The sequence below is a fragment of the Mauremys reevesii genome, linkage group 22, assembly GCF_016161935.1.
Source record: "Mauremys reevesii isolate NIE-2019 linkage group 22, ASM1616193v1, whole genome shotgun sequence".
Taxonomy (NCBI): Eukaryota; Metazoa; Chordata; order Testudines; family Geoemydidae; genus Mauremys; species Mauremys reevesii.
In genome coordinates this window covers 6,624,774-6,639,727 of record NC_052644.1, presented here as the reverse complement: position 1 = coordinate 6,639,727, position 14,954 = coordinate 6,624,774, and the positions used below count along the sequence as shown (strand labels likewise).

At 58.5% G+C, this 14,954-nt stretch overlaps 1 protein-coding gene across 1 annotated transcript in view; it reads left to right on the top strand.

The window, feature by feature from the left end:
* Positions 1-9,223: 9,223 nt before the first annotated feature.
* The window catches only part of EXOC3L2 (exocyst complex component 3 like 2), a 47,220-nt gene continuing 41,489 nt past the window's right edge, over positions 9,224-14,954 (top strand). The window contains exon 1 of the mRNA XM_039509653.1: positions 9,224-9,393. The gene's annotated coding sequence lies outside the window, so the exon portion shown is untranslated. The remainder of the gene's footprint in view (positions 9,394-14,954) is intronic.

Below are 14,954 nucleotides of genomic sequence, written 5' to 3'. Positions count from 1 at the left end.
AGGGCTGGAGGGTACCCCACAGGGAGGAATTCCCAAGTGCTCCTTCCTAGGTCCAAAGGTGTGGGGTTTTTTTTGTTGTTTTCTTTTTTTTTGCATTTGGGTGGTGGCAGCGTTTACCAAGCCAAGGTCAGAGAGAAGCTGTAACCTGGGGAGTTTAATACAAGCCTGGAGTGGTCAGTGCACATTTTTAGAATCCTGGTGGGCCCCACTTCTGCACTCAGAGTGACAGAGTGGGGATTTAGCCTTGACAGATGTCTACTGAAGCACTACGCCTCTTGTGGAGGTGGACTACGGACGTCAACTTTACAAGCCCTTTAGGTCGGTGGAAGGGATGCGGTAGTGTAGACACATACATTAACTCGACCTAACGCGGCATCTGTCAACTTAACTTTGTCGTGTAGACCAGGCCTCAAGCATGACGTGGCAGTGGGTGAAGAGACCGGGGTAGATTGGCAGCATGGGGCCAGGATGCAGTAACTACAGGACCTGGAGATGCAGGTCCCAGCTGCCTGGGTGCCGTCTCCGCAGGATTTCTCCCCTGGCAGAATGAGCCCCCTTGGCAGTGCCCATCCCATACAGGGTCCCCCAGCAGCACCCATCCCTGCAGGATGTCCCTGGCACTGTCAAGGGGTGGCTTAATTCCCCCGAGCCGCATCTCCCCCATCTCAGGCTGACGCGACTCCATCCGTCTGGGAGCCAGGGCAGAGGACCAGGGAGCTGTTCTGGCCCTGGGCTGGCTATGCCCCACTGACTGGCGCCCTTGTTTGCGGCTGGTGAGCCAACAGCTGGGGCTATTGTCTGCCAAGTGCCTGAGCAGTAAATAAAGTCCCTCTGGCTGGTTTCCTCGTGCTGAGCAGCATCACGGAGATAATGACTGCACTGGGCATCCATGACACACAGGCCCATTGTGTGCCCCGGTGCTTCCCCGGGCTGACACCCGCCACTGGCCAAATAACGGCAGGGGAGCCCTGGCCAGCCAGTGGGCAGAACAGAGCCAGCCTGGGTCCCATGCATCCATCCGGGAAAGCATTCTCACTCTACAAAGCCAGGGTCGCCCACACAGACGGGCTCGAACCCTGACTCAGGGAGAGAGCAAAGAGTATCTGGGAATGGGGAGCCGTCACCCCTGGGGCATGTCTGGTGGGGTCCTGCAGGGCTCTGCTCCTGGCCCGACACAAGTCAGGAGCTTTATCAATGTTCTGGAAGACAGTATCTAATGGCTGCCGGCGAGGTTACGAGGGACACGCAGAGTGGTGCGGGGTGGTGAGGACAGTTCCGTCTCACGGAGTGATCGGGATCGCCTGGGCTGCTGGTGCCCTGGGACCAAACAGGTTTAAAAGCCAATAGCAAGGTCATAATCAAAGGACAAAGGGTGTTGGCCACACGTCCAGGGTGGAGGCAGGGTCCTGGGAAGCAGGGACTCTGCAAAAGACTCGGGAGTCGTTGGTGGATGAGCAGGGGTGGCTAGCAGGAGCAGGGAGGATACAGCACTGGTGAGACCATCACTGGATCCTGCGTCCGGCTTTGGTGGTCACACGTCAAACAAGGCACTGACAAACTGGAGAAGAGCTACTGGAAGGATGCGAAGGCTGGATGAGGCTGAAGGGGCTGGACCTGGGTAGTTTGTCCCAGAGAAGGGTCAGAGGCGCCCGGCCTACCAGCACTGCCCCGGGGAGCAGGATTCGGAGAGCAGAGAGCTCTGCGACCAGCAGCCAGCGGCAGACCCAGAGCTGATGGCGCAAAACAAATCTAGGTTTGAAATAAGGTGTTGCTGTAAGAGTGACGGGAATGAGCTCCTGGAGCAGACCCCTCCAAGCCTGGGGCATTCGCCAGCACTTGGGGTTTTGTGGGGAGGCTGGGGGTTTCTCTGTGAAAGCCCCACTGTGGAAGTGCTGGGTGGGATGCCGGACTCACTGTGAGCAGTGCTGTGCAGTGGGTCTCACCAGGGGTAGGCGTAGCCCTGGGGGTGTGCCGAGGTCTTCCGCGGGGTACGTCAACTCATCTAGATATTGGTCTAGTTTTACAACAGGCTCCAGAAAAAGTACCAGCGAAGCCAGTACAGACTAAGATTTCATACAGGCAATGACTTGTTTGTATTGCTCTAGATACGATACACTGAAAAGTGAGCACAATATTTAATTCCAGTCAATTTATTTTATAAGGATATGAGAGAGTCAGCGATTGCTCAGTAACTGCGTGGCTGTGACACTTCAGTATTTTGATGTTTGATTTTTGTAAGCAAGTCGTTTTCAAGTGAGGTGAAACTTGGGGGTACAAATCAGCCTCTGGAAAGGGGGACAGTAGGCTGCATAGCTGGAGCACCCCCCCATAACTCAGCACCCAGCAACCACCCGTGGATCAGCTGTTCGGTGGGCCCCGCCGGTCACCACCAATCAGATGCTCAGCGGCCGGAGGGAGGTGCTGGGGGAAGGGGACAGAGCGGGGGTGGGAAGAGACGGGGAAGGGCGGAGTTGGGGTGGGCATAGGAAGGGCAGGGGTGGGACCTCGGGGGAGGGGGCGGGAAGAGGTGGGGGGGAGGATGGAGCCTTGGGGGAAAGGGGCGGAGTGGGGGTGGGGCCTCAGAGCGGAGCAGGGGTCGAGCTCCCACCTGGACAGAAGAAAGCTGTCACCTGTGGTAGGCTGGAACGGTTGAGCGCCACTGGCACTAGATCATCCTAACGAACCCTTCTGACCTTCACGTCTTGGAGTCGGTGAAGTCTGGCAAGGGGGCTGCTGGCCACGCTGCCTCCCACAGCCCCCGGGAGAGAGTAAAAGATCCCCAGCCTCCATGCCCGGGGGGGTGACATCTGTCTCAGATGGTTTAAAACAAGTCCTGCATCTTGCCAGGGGGTTAGACCCTTATGGTCTTGTCTAACTCTCTGGGTCTCTGATTCTATGAGGACAGCCACGGTGGCTCATAACAATGGTCCATCTGGCCAGTGTCCTGTCTTCTGGCAGCGGCCAATGCCAGGTGCTGCAGAGGGAATGAACAGACCTGGGCAATGATTGATCCATCCCCTGTCGTCCAGTCCCAGCTTCCGGCAGGCAGAGGCTAGGGACACCCAGAGCATGGGGTTGCGTCCCTGCCTGTCTTGGCTAACAGCCATCGACGAACCTATTCTCCATGACTGTCATGGATCTGCAGGTCCAATGCTCTTGCCCAGCTCTGGAACAGTCCCTGGAGGGACCCGTCAATGTGTCAGCCCTCTTAGGGGTAAAGCCTATCTCTTCACCGCCCCTTGGGACCAAGCCGCAGAGCCTTCAGCCCCCCACTTCACTCGCTGAGCTCCCTGCGGCGAGTCCACCTGAGTTGGGCACCTGGGGAGACTTATGCACCCCAAGGGAGCAAAGCACCCCGACTCCCTGCCTTGGGAGTGACTCTCCACCGGTGCCAGAGAAGCAGGAGGGTTTATTGGATGGCTGGAGCACAGCGTAGAAAGTCCTTAGGTAACGTGGAGAAGGTTACAGCAACTTCCATCTGGGTCAGTCCAGAGCCCAGAGACCTCCTCTGACCCCTCTGTAGGCTCAGTCCAGAAGCTTCTCTTCCCTCCAGCAGCCCACACTTAACAACCTCACCTGGCCTCTTCCCAGTCCTTTGTTCTCCAGCTGGTCACACCCAGCTGGCTTCCTTCGGAGGGTGGGCCATCCATGCTCATTTGTTTGGTGCCAAATGTCTGGGCAATTGGAGTGGCCATTGTCTTCTGAGACTCTCCATGGGCAAGGGGCCCAGGCCTCAAGCAGCTAGGCCTTGGTCATGCCTGTATCTCCACCTCCTCCTCCCACACCTAGTTAAGAATGCACCACATAGGGGAAACTGAGGCACACTCAATAGTCATCCAAAATATCATGAAAATTCTCACTTTGTCACAATGACCTTATCTTATTCTATAACCCACTTACAGTTTTGGCCTTCACAACATCCCCTGGCAATGAGTTCCACAGGTTGAGTATGCATTGTTGAAGAAATAGTTACCTTTGTTGGTTTTTAAACCTGCTAATTTTATCAGATGACCCCTGGTTCTTCATAGAATATCAGGGTTGGAAGGGACCTCAGGAGGTATCTAGTCTAACCCCCAGACAGATTTTTGCCCCAGATCCCTAAATGGCCCCCTCAAGGATTGAACTCACAACCCTGGGTTTAGCAGGCCAATGCTCAAACCACTGAGTGCATGTGAAGGGGTAAATAATACTTCCTTATTCACTGTCTCCACACCAGTCATGATTTTGTAGACTTCTACCATATCCCTCCTTAGTCGTCTCTTTTCCAAGCAGAACAGTCCCAGTCTTTTTAATTTCTCCTTCTGCAGAAGCTGTTCCATGCACCCGTAATCATTTTTGTTGCCCTTATTTGAACCTTTTCCAATTCTTTTCTAATATATCTTGAGATGGGGTGATCAGAACTGCACGCAGTATTCAAGATGTGGGCATACCATGGATTTATATAGTGTCATTACGATATTTTCTGTCGTATTATCGATCCCTTTCCTACTGGTTCCTAACACTGGTAGCGTTTTTGAGTGCTGCTGCGCACTGGGCGGATGTGTTCAGGGAACGGTGGGTCCAAGGTCTCTTTCTTGAGTGGAAACAGCTAATTAACACTCCATCCTTGTGTATGTAGAGTTGGGATTATGTTTTCCAGTGGGCATCACTCTGCACTTATTGAGAGATCCTTTTGTAACCTTTCTCAGTCTGCCTGGAACTTAACTATCTGGAGTAACTCTGTCTCATCGGCAAATTTTGCCACCTCAATGTTCACCCCTTTTCCCAGTTCACTTATGAATATGTTGAATAGGATCGGTCCTTGTACAGACCCGAGGGACACCACTATTTACCTCTCTCCATTCTGAAAACTCATCATTTATTCCTACCCTTTGTTTCCTATCTTTTAAGCACTTACTGATGCATGAGAAGACTTTCCCTCTTATCCCATGACAGCTGACTTTGCTTATGAGCCTTTCATGAGGGACATTGTCAAAGGCTTTCTGAAAGTCCAAGGAAACTCTAGCCACTGGATCACCCTTGTCCTCATGTATATTGACTCCCTCAAAAAATTCAAATGGATTGGTGAGGCGTGATTTCCCTTTACCAAAGCCGGTTTGACTCTTCCCCAGCATATCATGATTTTCTATGTGTTCTTTACTGTAGTTTCAGCCAAGTTTGCCTGGTACTGAAGTTAGGCCTGTAATTGCCAGGATTGCCTCTGGAGCCTTTTTTAAAAATTGTCAATCCTCCAGTTCTGTGGTCCAGAGGCTGATTTAAGCGATAGGTTACGCACCCCGGGCTGGAGTTCCCTCAGAACTCCTGGGTGATTCCATCTGGGCCTAGTGCCTGTTGGATTTATCAGTTTGTTCCAAAGCCGGATGTGGAATCTCAAGGAACCCCCGTTTCCAGGAGGGGACAGCCTGGGACACTCCCTCCTGCCCCACAAACACTCCCCCCAACACACACACAAGAACACCCTGTTTCTGGTGCGTCGGTGCCTGGGCCGCGAGTGGCCCAGCCTGGGCCATGCACTGCAGCCCCGTTCCCCGGCTGGAACAGAAACGCTCACAGCCACTTGCGAGGATCTGACAGGGTAGATGGTGCTCGGGGTGGGGGGGCTAGTCAGGAAGATGGTGCCAGGGAGGGCTCTGGCAGTGCTGGCTTGGGGTAGAAGGTGCAGGGAGCTCCGGCAGGGCAGATGGTGCCCAGGGCTCCAGGGTGGGTGCAGACAAGCGTCAGGCTCAATGAATCACCTACAAACGTACAATTTCTATAAGGTTCAGGAAATGGGGCTGAGTGGGGTTTGAGAAGGGAAACACTCAGAACAGGGTCCTAGCCCAGTGTCCTCCCCACACCACCCACTGCCCCTTGGCCTAGCCCTCGCCCACTGCACAGGGTCAGAGCGAGAGGCCCGGCCAGCCTGCCATACCCTGGCAGACTCTTGTCCCCTCTAGCTAGGCCTGGGAGCAGCACACACAGAGGGGAGAGGGGACCCTGCCACTGCATGGGGCCCCACTGAGGGGGACCTGAGGGAGATCCTGGCTTGCCCCAGGCTGCCAGATTCCCTGCCTCCCCCCCAGGCTGCCAGCCCCACTGCCAGCCCCATTGCCAGCCCCTTGCCTACCTCAGTCTGCCAGCCCCCCCACTTGCCTGCAAGCTCCCCTGCCTGACCCACTCTGCCAGTCTCCCCACTCACCCACCCCTGCCAGTCGCCCCACCCCTCGCCCCACTCTGCTCCCCCGCCTGCCCCAAAGGGAGTGTCAGACGCAGGGCACCCAGCTGCGCGGTCCGCGCTGGGGAAGGCCACAGGGGGGCAGCAGAGGGCCAGGAACGAGGTGTCGCTGGTGGCTCGACAGACACCTGCCACTTGTTCGATGGATTATTTCAATGAGCTAATTTGCATGTCAGGAAATCATTTGCATATGAGCAGGGCTTCCCTCCAGGGCTCAGCCAACGGTCTGGGTCTCCCCATGGCCTGCCCCGCCCCCCCCGGCTAGAGGGGGAGTAAAGCCTTTGTGGGGTCCTGGGCCAGAGCAAGTGGGGGCCCTTCCCCCCCCTTCTGCCTGACACCCCCCCCCCACGTGCTCCTGCTAGGGAAATGGAGTCGGGGTGGGGAGCACCCATTTTGGTGGGGTCTCCCAGCTGGCCGTGGCCCCTGAGCATGGGCTCTGTTGGCCCAATGGCTAATCTGCCACAGACCCCCCCCGCCCACAACCCAGTGCTGCAGCTCCCTGCTCCCCACCACAACCGCTGCAGCTCCTGCCCCCCACCCCCACCTCTGGAGCTCCCAACCCAGCCCTGCAGCTCCCTGCCCCCACCCCCTTCACAACCCAGCCCCAGAGCTCCCCGCACCCCCCAACCTCCACATGGCCCCGCTCTGGAGCTCCCTGCCCCACCACAACCCAGCCCCGCAGCTCCCTGCACTCCCTCCCCACCCCTGCATTGCCAGTCCTGGTGCTCCCTGCCCACTCTTCCCCCCACAACCCAGCCCTGGATCTCCTGATGTCCCCTGCACACCTCTTCCCACATGGCTCAGCCCTGGAGCTCCCTGCACCACACTTCCCCCCTCACCCGAATTGCCCAGCCCTGCCTCACCCGAATTGCCCAGCCCTGGAGCTCCCTGTCCCACCTGCCTCCCTCTCGCCCCCCCTCCCCCCTGCATGGCCCAGCCCTAGGATTGCCAACCCTCCGGGACTGGCCTGGAGTCTCCAGGAATTAAAGATTATGTCATGTAATGAAACCTCCAGGAATACGTCCAACCAAAATTGGCAACCCAACCCAGGAGCTCCCCATCCCCCCCGTGCCCAGCCCGGGAGCTCCCCATCCCCCCCACAGCCCAGCCCTCGCGCTCCCTGTGCCCTTGGCACTCCCCCCCCATGGCCCAGTCCTGGAGCTCCCCATCCCTCCACAGTCCAGCCCTAGAGCTCCCCATCACCCCTGAACAGCCCAGCCCCGGAGCTCCCCATGCCGCTGGACCCGCCCACATGGCCCAGCCCAATCTGGGGGTGGTCCAGGGTCGGTCGCTTTCAAGGGCCCAGCTGGTCTTGGCCTCACTGCTGGGCCTGGGACACGTGGGCTGAGACCCTCATCCCCACATGACGCCCCCCCGCGGTGGCCGTGGCATCTTTGCCCTTTGCCCACAGCCGTAGCTGAGAGGTGCCACACAGATCCCCAGCAACCGTGTTCCCCAACTACGCAGCACAGCAGGCCTGGCTGCCTGCACATTCGCGCCCCTACAGGGCTCACCGACTAGTCACTGCATCCCTCGCTCAAAAATTAAAAAACCTAAACCGCAAGGCCGTTCCTGTGTCTCTTATCACCAGGTTATCAAAAAAGGGTGTAAGTAGATTAGCCAAAGCTTTGTTGCATATAATACTATATTATCATCTGTATCTTTTAAATAGCAGTCATGCAATTCTAACTTTGTAACTCTTAAGTATTTTACCATTTACTTACTATTATTAATTTTAATAAAAAAGCTTTAAGGCTCTATCTGTCTCAGTGTGAGCGTCCTGTCATACCCCTGAGGGTCCTTTATAAATTCTGTAAAGCCTAATTCAAAACAAAAACTTTTATCTTCTAATCAAACAAATTGGCAAGCCTAAACCCATACTAATTAATAATATTAAAATCAAATCAAATAAAATTAAATTAATAAATTAAATCCCCATCTTATCCCAATTAATATTATCAGTACACCCTCAGTCAGGCTACAATGCCCCCTCTGGACCCTGTGTGCCCGACTGGCTGCCCGGGTTCAAAGACGAGGGGTTCAGACTGGCGCGGGTGCCGGGACGGGTTGCTGGGCTGTTCAGGCACCATGAGCGCCTTCGTCCTGGGTTTGTTCAGTGCCGAGCACAGCGGGGTCCTGGGGCAGGGCTGGGCTGGGCTCCTCGGGACTCGGTCATGACCACATCGGAGAGCAGGAGATGGGCACACAGGACTCTTTGGCTGGCAGTGCAGGCTGCCCGGAGTGGGGGGTGAACACCAGGGTGGCCCAGAGCTAGTGAAGCACAAGGACAGTGTTGGCACCAGCACAGCGGGGATCAGCTGGCCAGGGATCGGTGTCACCCCATGGAGGGGGCGGGTCAGGACCAGCCTCCCAGCAGGAGCAGGGAGCAGGGCCGCCCAGAGGATTCAGGGGGCCTGGGACAAAGCAATTCCGGGGGCCCCTTCCATAAAAAAAAGTTGCAAAACTATAGAATATTATATTCTTGTGGGGCCCCTGTGGGGCCTGGGCAAACTGCCCCACTTGCCCCCCCCCCTCCAGGCGGCCCTGGCAGGGGGCACAGACTGGAAGTGGTCTGAGGATGGAGCTGGAGAGGTTTCTGGCTGGGATTCTGTGCCAGGACCCTCTGGCACATGAAGGGACCCTGGGTGGGGATGGCCCCAAGGCCAAGCTGCCCGGCCGCTCCAGAGCCCCCGGGGGCAGTGGCTGGGGTGGGGGAGCTGCAGGTCCGTGTCTGGCAGCACGTGTCTGGGGTTGCTCCAGCCCTGCCCGGGGCAGCGCCTGGGGGTCCCGTTCTCCGCCGCCCAGGAGCAGCGCGCCCCAGGCCTGACGTCAGCTCTGCCCCCGGGAGCCCGAGCTCCAGCGCCGCAGTCCCGCACTGGCGCCAGCTCCCCTGCAGCGCCCCCTAGCGCCCAGTGCTGACGCTCTCCTCGGGTGGGGGGGGGGGCGGACCCGCTCTCCAGACAGACACCGGCGCCCCCCCAGCCCAGGAACGGTGATTACCCTGCTGCGGCGTGGGAGGCTTCCAGCCAGGGCCACAGGGAGGGGCTTCCTCTCAGGAAACCCCCCCGCCACCCTCCAGCTCCTCCAGGCGGCCAGCTCACTGCGGAGCCACTGCCCAGTGCGGCTGGGTCCCGGCAGGCAGGAGATGGAGTGAGCCCCCGAGTCCCCTTCAGAGCACGGTAAGGGGGGGCGGGGGTGCGGGGCTCCCGCTCCCATGAGCCGCCATCCCCATCCGCCCCATCCCCTGCCCCTGCCCGGCTCTCACTCCAGCCACCCCGGGGGCCCAAAGCGCTTCATCAATATCCTCAGACGCCGGGCGGGACCGATTCCATTGCAGGGAAGAAACTGAGGCACGGGGAGGGGCAGGGAGTGCTGCCCAGTGTCTCACAGCCGGTCAGGGTCTAAGCCAGAAATCAGAACCCTGGAGTCCTGTGGCTTAGCTTTCCGCTCTAACCACTAGACCCTACTGCTCCCCCAGGATTCTGTGTGTCTGTGAGCCTCACAGCAGGGAGCCACAGGGCTGGGGCAGGGTGTGTGGTATGTCAGGGTCATTGAGCCACTGCAGTGCCGGTGCCAGGTGCATGCCCGGCTGGCTGGGGGAGCCGGAGTCGGTGCTGAGCACGTGCCCGGCCGGCTGGGGGAGCCAGAGCTGGGTACGTGCCCTGCCGGCTGGGGAGCCGGAGCTGGTGCTGGGTACATGCCCGGCCACCTGCAGGAGCCAGAGCCGGTGCTGGGTACGTGCCCTGCCGGCTGGGGAGCCGGAGCTGGTGCTGGGTATGTGCCCTGCTGCCTGCAGGAGCCGGAGTCGGTGCTGGGTACGTGCCCGGCCGCCTGCAGGAGCCGGAGCTGCGTACATGTCCAGCCGCCTGGAATTGTCGGTGCCAAGCGAATAGGAATGAGCCAAGTCTCTGCCCAGCTGCTGCCTTCCCCGTCCTGGCGAGTCCAATGCAGCCTGGTCCTGGTGTGGTCCAAGCAGGGCTCCCCTGGCAGGGCAGATGGGCACAAGCCCCGGCAGCAGCCAGCCCTGCCTTGGGGTCCCTGATCTCAGGCTAGTCCCTGCGGGGTGGGGCCGGGCTGGACCAACTGGCCTTGTCTAGGTGCCACACCCCTGGGGGAGGGGCCCAGTGGGACCTGGACCCCGGGAAGGGAAAATGGGTCCTCCCCCATCCGTGCGTCTGCTGGACTGCACATACCTCCATGCCCCCCTGGGCCTGTCCAGCCCCCCTTGCCCACCCCACCCCCATGGCTGCCCCATCCCCCACATCCCTCTTCTCCCTCCCCCCATCTGTCACCCATCCCCCCATGCCTCTGTTGCTGTTGCCCCCCCCACTCTGCCCCCACCAACTACCCCTCTCTATTGTCTCTCTGCCCCCTGCTCCCCCAACTTTGCCCATCCCGCTCCAGCACCAAAGTGCAATTTGACCCCAGGGAGCCTCAGGCTCCGGGACTCACCCAGGCCCCTGCTGCAGGACAGAGGCAGAGTGAGGAAACCTGGCACCTGCCAATCTTGTGGCCCTAGGAGGCCAGCCACTGCCAGCGCCAGGGAGAGAACCTAGGAGTCCTGGCTCCCAGCCCCCTGCTCTAACCACTAGACCCCAATGTTTCCTCAATTCTCCTCCCCATGCAACTTGGCCAGACTCTGCAGGAGTTTGCTCCGATGCTGTGCAGAGGGGAACTCCCCGTTGCCCTGCCGTGGGAGCAGGGCTTCCAGGGACATTGGCTTTGGCTGCGGGTAATTACTGTATGGATCTAACCCCGTCCAAATGCACTGTCTGCCCCCCTCTCCCTGGGCGCCCCGCGAGGTCTCTGTCCCTGGGCTTGGCCAGGGGCCATCCTGCAGGCCCTGCTTCTGCGCCAGCCTCAGCTCCTCCTGTCTGTCAGCCCTGAGCAGCCGCTCCTGCTGGGGGGGTTGGGGGTGCGAAAGTGACTGGGGCGTGTGTGTGTGCAGGGGGATTGGGCAGGGAGCAGAGGGGTGGGGGGAGCACATTTGTATTATGCTCTGTGATACTGTAGCCCCCAGGAGCTTCAAATCAGTCCCTTCCCCCATGGCGCTAGGTGCTGTACAAACACACGACAGACAGTCCCTCCCCCAAGGGGGCCTCTCCAGTCCTGGCCTGTGTCTAATCTGCCCCTGTCGCTGTCCCCAGAGCCACTCCCATACCCCGTGCCCTGCCCCACCCCCAACCCCCCATTGTCAGCTCCGCAGGGCAGGGGTCTCCTTCATCTCCTGCATGGCTGGAAAGTGGTGGGTGTCCTGGGGCTTCTATGCACCTGCCAGCCTGACGGCAGGAGTGGGTGCCCTGCCCCACCGGTCGAGGGGGTGGTCCAGACCTGCTCAGAAAGCTGCCAGCTGGTGTGGCAATAAGAACCGGCAAACGGCTGGGCTCCCTGCAGGCTCTGGGTGAGGAACAGCTCCTCGTCCCCCAGTCAGGGGCTCTCAGCCCCCAGCAGACCCAACAACCCAAGCCCTGCCAGGCACCTTTCAGCAGGGGTGCCAGGGTGCCCTGAGGGAGTGGGTCCGAAGCATTAACTCCTGTCCCTGATGCAGAGAGGGGCAGGCAGAGGGTTGCTGCAGATTGCACAGCAAGGCAAATGGGCAGGGGGTGGGGGAAGACCCAGAGTCCTGTCCCTGCCCCCTGCTCTAACCCATCAGGGTAGGTCTACATTGCAAAGAACAAACGCTGCAGCCATGAGTCAGACCCCGGCTCGCGGGGCTCGGACTGTGAGGACAAGAACAGCAGCGTAGTCCGACTCCCAGGGAGGTGGGTGGGGCTCAGAGGCTACATGGCTATTTTTAGCCCTGGAGCCTGAGTAAATTGACCTGGGCGCTAGGACTCGTTGCTGCGAGGTTATTTTTGCAGTGTAGACGTACACTAGACCCACTCCCTCCCAAACCTGGATTAGAACCAGGAGTCCTGGCTCCCGCTCCCCTGCTCTGACCACTAGACCCCACTCCCCTCCCAGAGCCGAGGGTAGAACCCAGGAGTCCTGGCTCCCAGCTCTTTCTTGAGCTGCCAGACCCCAGTCCTTCCTCCCGCGGCCATGAGCTCTGACCTGCTGCCAGACCCTGCCGCCCGGGCCCTGTGTGCTGCGATCAGGGGTCGCACATGCTGCCCCTTCCCCCGCTCCTGCCTGGGCTGCCAGTTCAGCGCAGAGGGAGCCAGACCTGTTTCCTGCCGTCTGCAGCCCTCCAGCCTGGGGGTCATTTCCTGGTCTCAGCCGGCGCCTCCGGAGCTTGGGGATGTGACTCACGGGCTCCCTGCCCCCCATGGTCCCAGCGCCATGCCAGCATGGCTCTTGTCCTGCTGCTGGGGGCAGCCTCCGGGCAGGGCTCCCAGCCTCAGGACCTGCGTGGCACCAGGCACAACAGGTGCATTGCTCATTGCTGGCCTGGACACAGCTGGCATCTGAGCCAGGCAGGGAGCTGCAGAGGGGTGGCCTGGCTCCCCCTCTGTCTAGAGGCCTCCAGGGGGCACCCTGGGGTGTTGAGCCCCACGGGGCTGGGGTGTGGGGGGGAGTCTGCAATAGCGCCAGTTGGACACAAACAAGGGGAGACATGGCAGAGCTTTCAATGTTGAATCCCCGGGTTTGGGCTGGAAAACGGGTTCGCTCTGTTTCCCCGGAGAGCTTTGCTGGCCTCTGAGCTGTAACCCCCAAGCATGGGAGCGAGTCAGAACAAGGAGAGTTCCTGCCCCCAGGGCCGGCTCCAGGGGTTTTGCCTCCCCAAGCAGCCAAAAAAAAAAAAAGAAGCCGTGATCGCGATCTGCGGCAATTCAGCGGGAGGTCCTTCGCTCGGTGCGGGAGTGAGGGACCCTCCGCCGAATTACCGCCGAATAGCTGGACGTGCCGCCTCTCTCCGGAGTGGCCACCCCAAGCACCTGCTTGCTAAGCTGGTGCCTGGAGCCGGCCCTGCCTGCCCCGCAGGCTCAGCTGGGAGCCCCGGCAGGCCCTGGGTGGGAAGGAGAGCCTGGAGCACTGCCTGCCCCGAGTGAAGGGTGCAGACGTGGGGCCTGCTTCGGTGCCTGTCTACACTGGCTATGTTACAGTGGGGCCGTGGCAGTGCTGTGACCTGGCCAGTGTAGTCACGCTTTATGGCCGGGGGAGAGCTCTCCCGGTGATAAAAAAAATAACCACCCCAAAGAAGGAATGGTAGCTCTATCGCCGGGAGCGCGGCTTCTGGTGATAAAGTGCTGTCTATACTGTTTTCTTACACCCCTGCATGACTAAAGTTTTAGCGCCAAAAGTGGCAGTTTAGACCAGGACCGGCTCTAGGTTTTTTGCTGCCCCAAGCGAAAAAAATGGTGGCTGCCCCCAACCCCAGCCCTGGACTCCCCACTGCACTCTCCTGTTGCCCCAGCCCTGGGTTCTCCCCTCCCACACACCTCCTGCTGCCCCAGCGCTGGGCTCCCCCGTTTCTCCCCCACCAGTGCCCTCCCCTCACCCCCCGTGCTGCCCCAGCCCTGGGCTCTCCCCCGAACCTGCACCCTCCTGCTGTCCCAGCCCTGGGTCACTGGTAACTCGCTCCCAGGGTGGGTCATTCAGCAGGAATTTTGGATGTGCACAGAACACAGACAGGATTGGTTCCCATATGGTTATAGAGCTGCAGTAAAGTGGAACAATTTTCAGCTTGTGTAATTGGAGGAGATCTGGATGCATATTATAAGACTGTCCTCCATAAATGAGGAAAAGTTGAGGTGCCTTTATTATTCTTTTGTTCCACTCTTTCTTTCTATGGGGAATTTGCCAATGCACTATCACTGTCTTCCTTTTAAACAAACAAACAAACAAACAAACAAACAAACAAAAAGGCAATGGCTGTTGAAAATAGCAATTCCAGTCCTAAAAACCACTGGGAAGCATTTCTTGCTCAATTTTATCCTCCTTTTTCTACAGCAAGTTACAGTGGATCAGTATATTTGATTTGGGGGAAATGAAATAACAGCTGCCCAAAGTGAGCTTGAGCACTCCTGAATTCTGAGGTGTTCAAATCTGGAAGGCAGGTGCTAGATTCGCTTTCTGAATATTAGCTAAATCTGGAAAGGAAAAGTCAATTTCTGCTTCCATGGCTCAGAAGTGGAAATCCTCCCAAGTGCCTGGTACTGTATCTAAAGCTGCCCAGGTCCAGAGCCTCCCCTCTCTTACTTTTCATTTTAAATTTCTAGTGGGATCCACATACCTTCCTTGCTAGGCTTCAGATAGAGAGGGGCACTGTCCATTTAGACCACTCGATTCCTTCTTTGGGGGCTTCAAGGTGAGGTCACACCAGTATCCCTAAGCCAGTCTGGGGATGTCTTCTGAAGGGGATATCTGGGGCAAAGCCTTCTACTCCTTGGGCACACTTGTGCCCCATTCACAGTGCCACCCCTTTCGACTCACAGCAAGCGGCAGCATGGCTCAGCTACTTCACTCCCTACGCCTTCCTTTCCTGTTGATAGCTGCCAAGGGATTGCTGGGAAATGTAGTTCTTTCCCTGCTCCAGGGCTGGCTCTCTAGGCAGGGAGCTGGTCAAGGAACTACAGCTCCCAGGGTCCTGTGGGTTCTCAGCTCCTATGCTGGATTCCCCAGCTGCTCCATGGCTCTGCTTCTGCAGGGTTGTGAGAGGGGAGGAAGTGAGTTTAAAAAAAAAGGATGTCCCAGATGCTGCCCCCTGCAAATGTGCCGCCCCAAGCACCTGCTTGTTTTGCTGGTGCCTAGAGCCAGCCCTGGTTTAGACACAGTCTTAGCTCCAGGGATGGGGGGC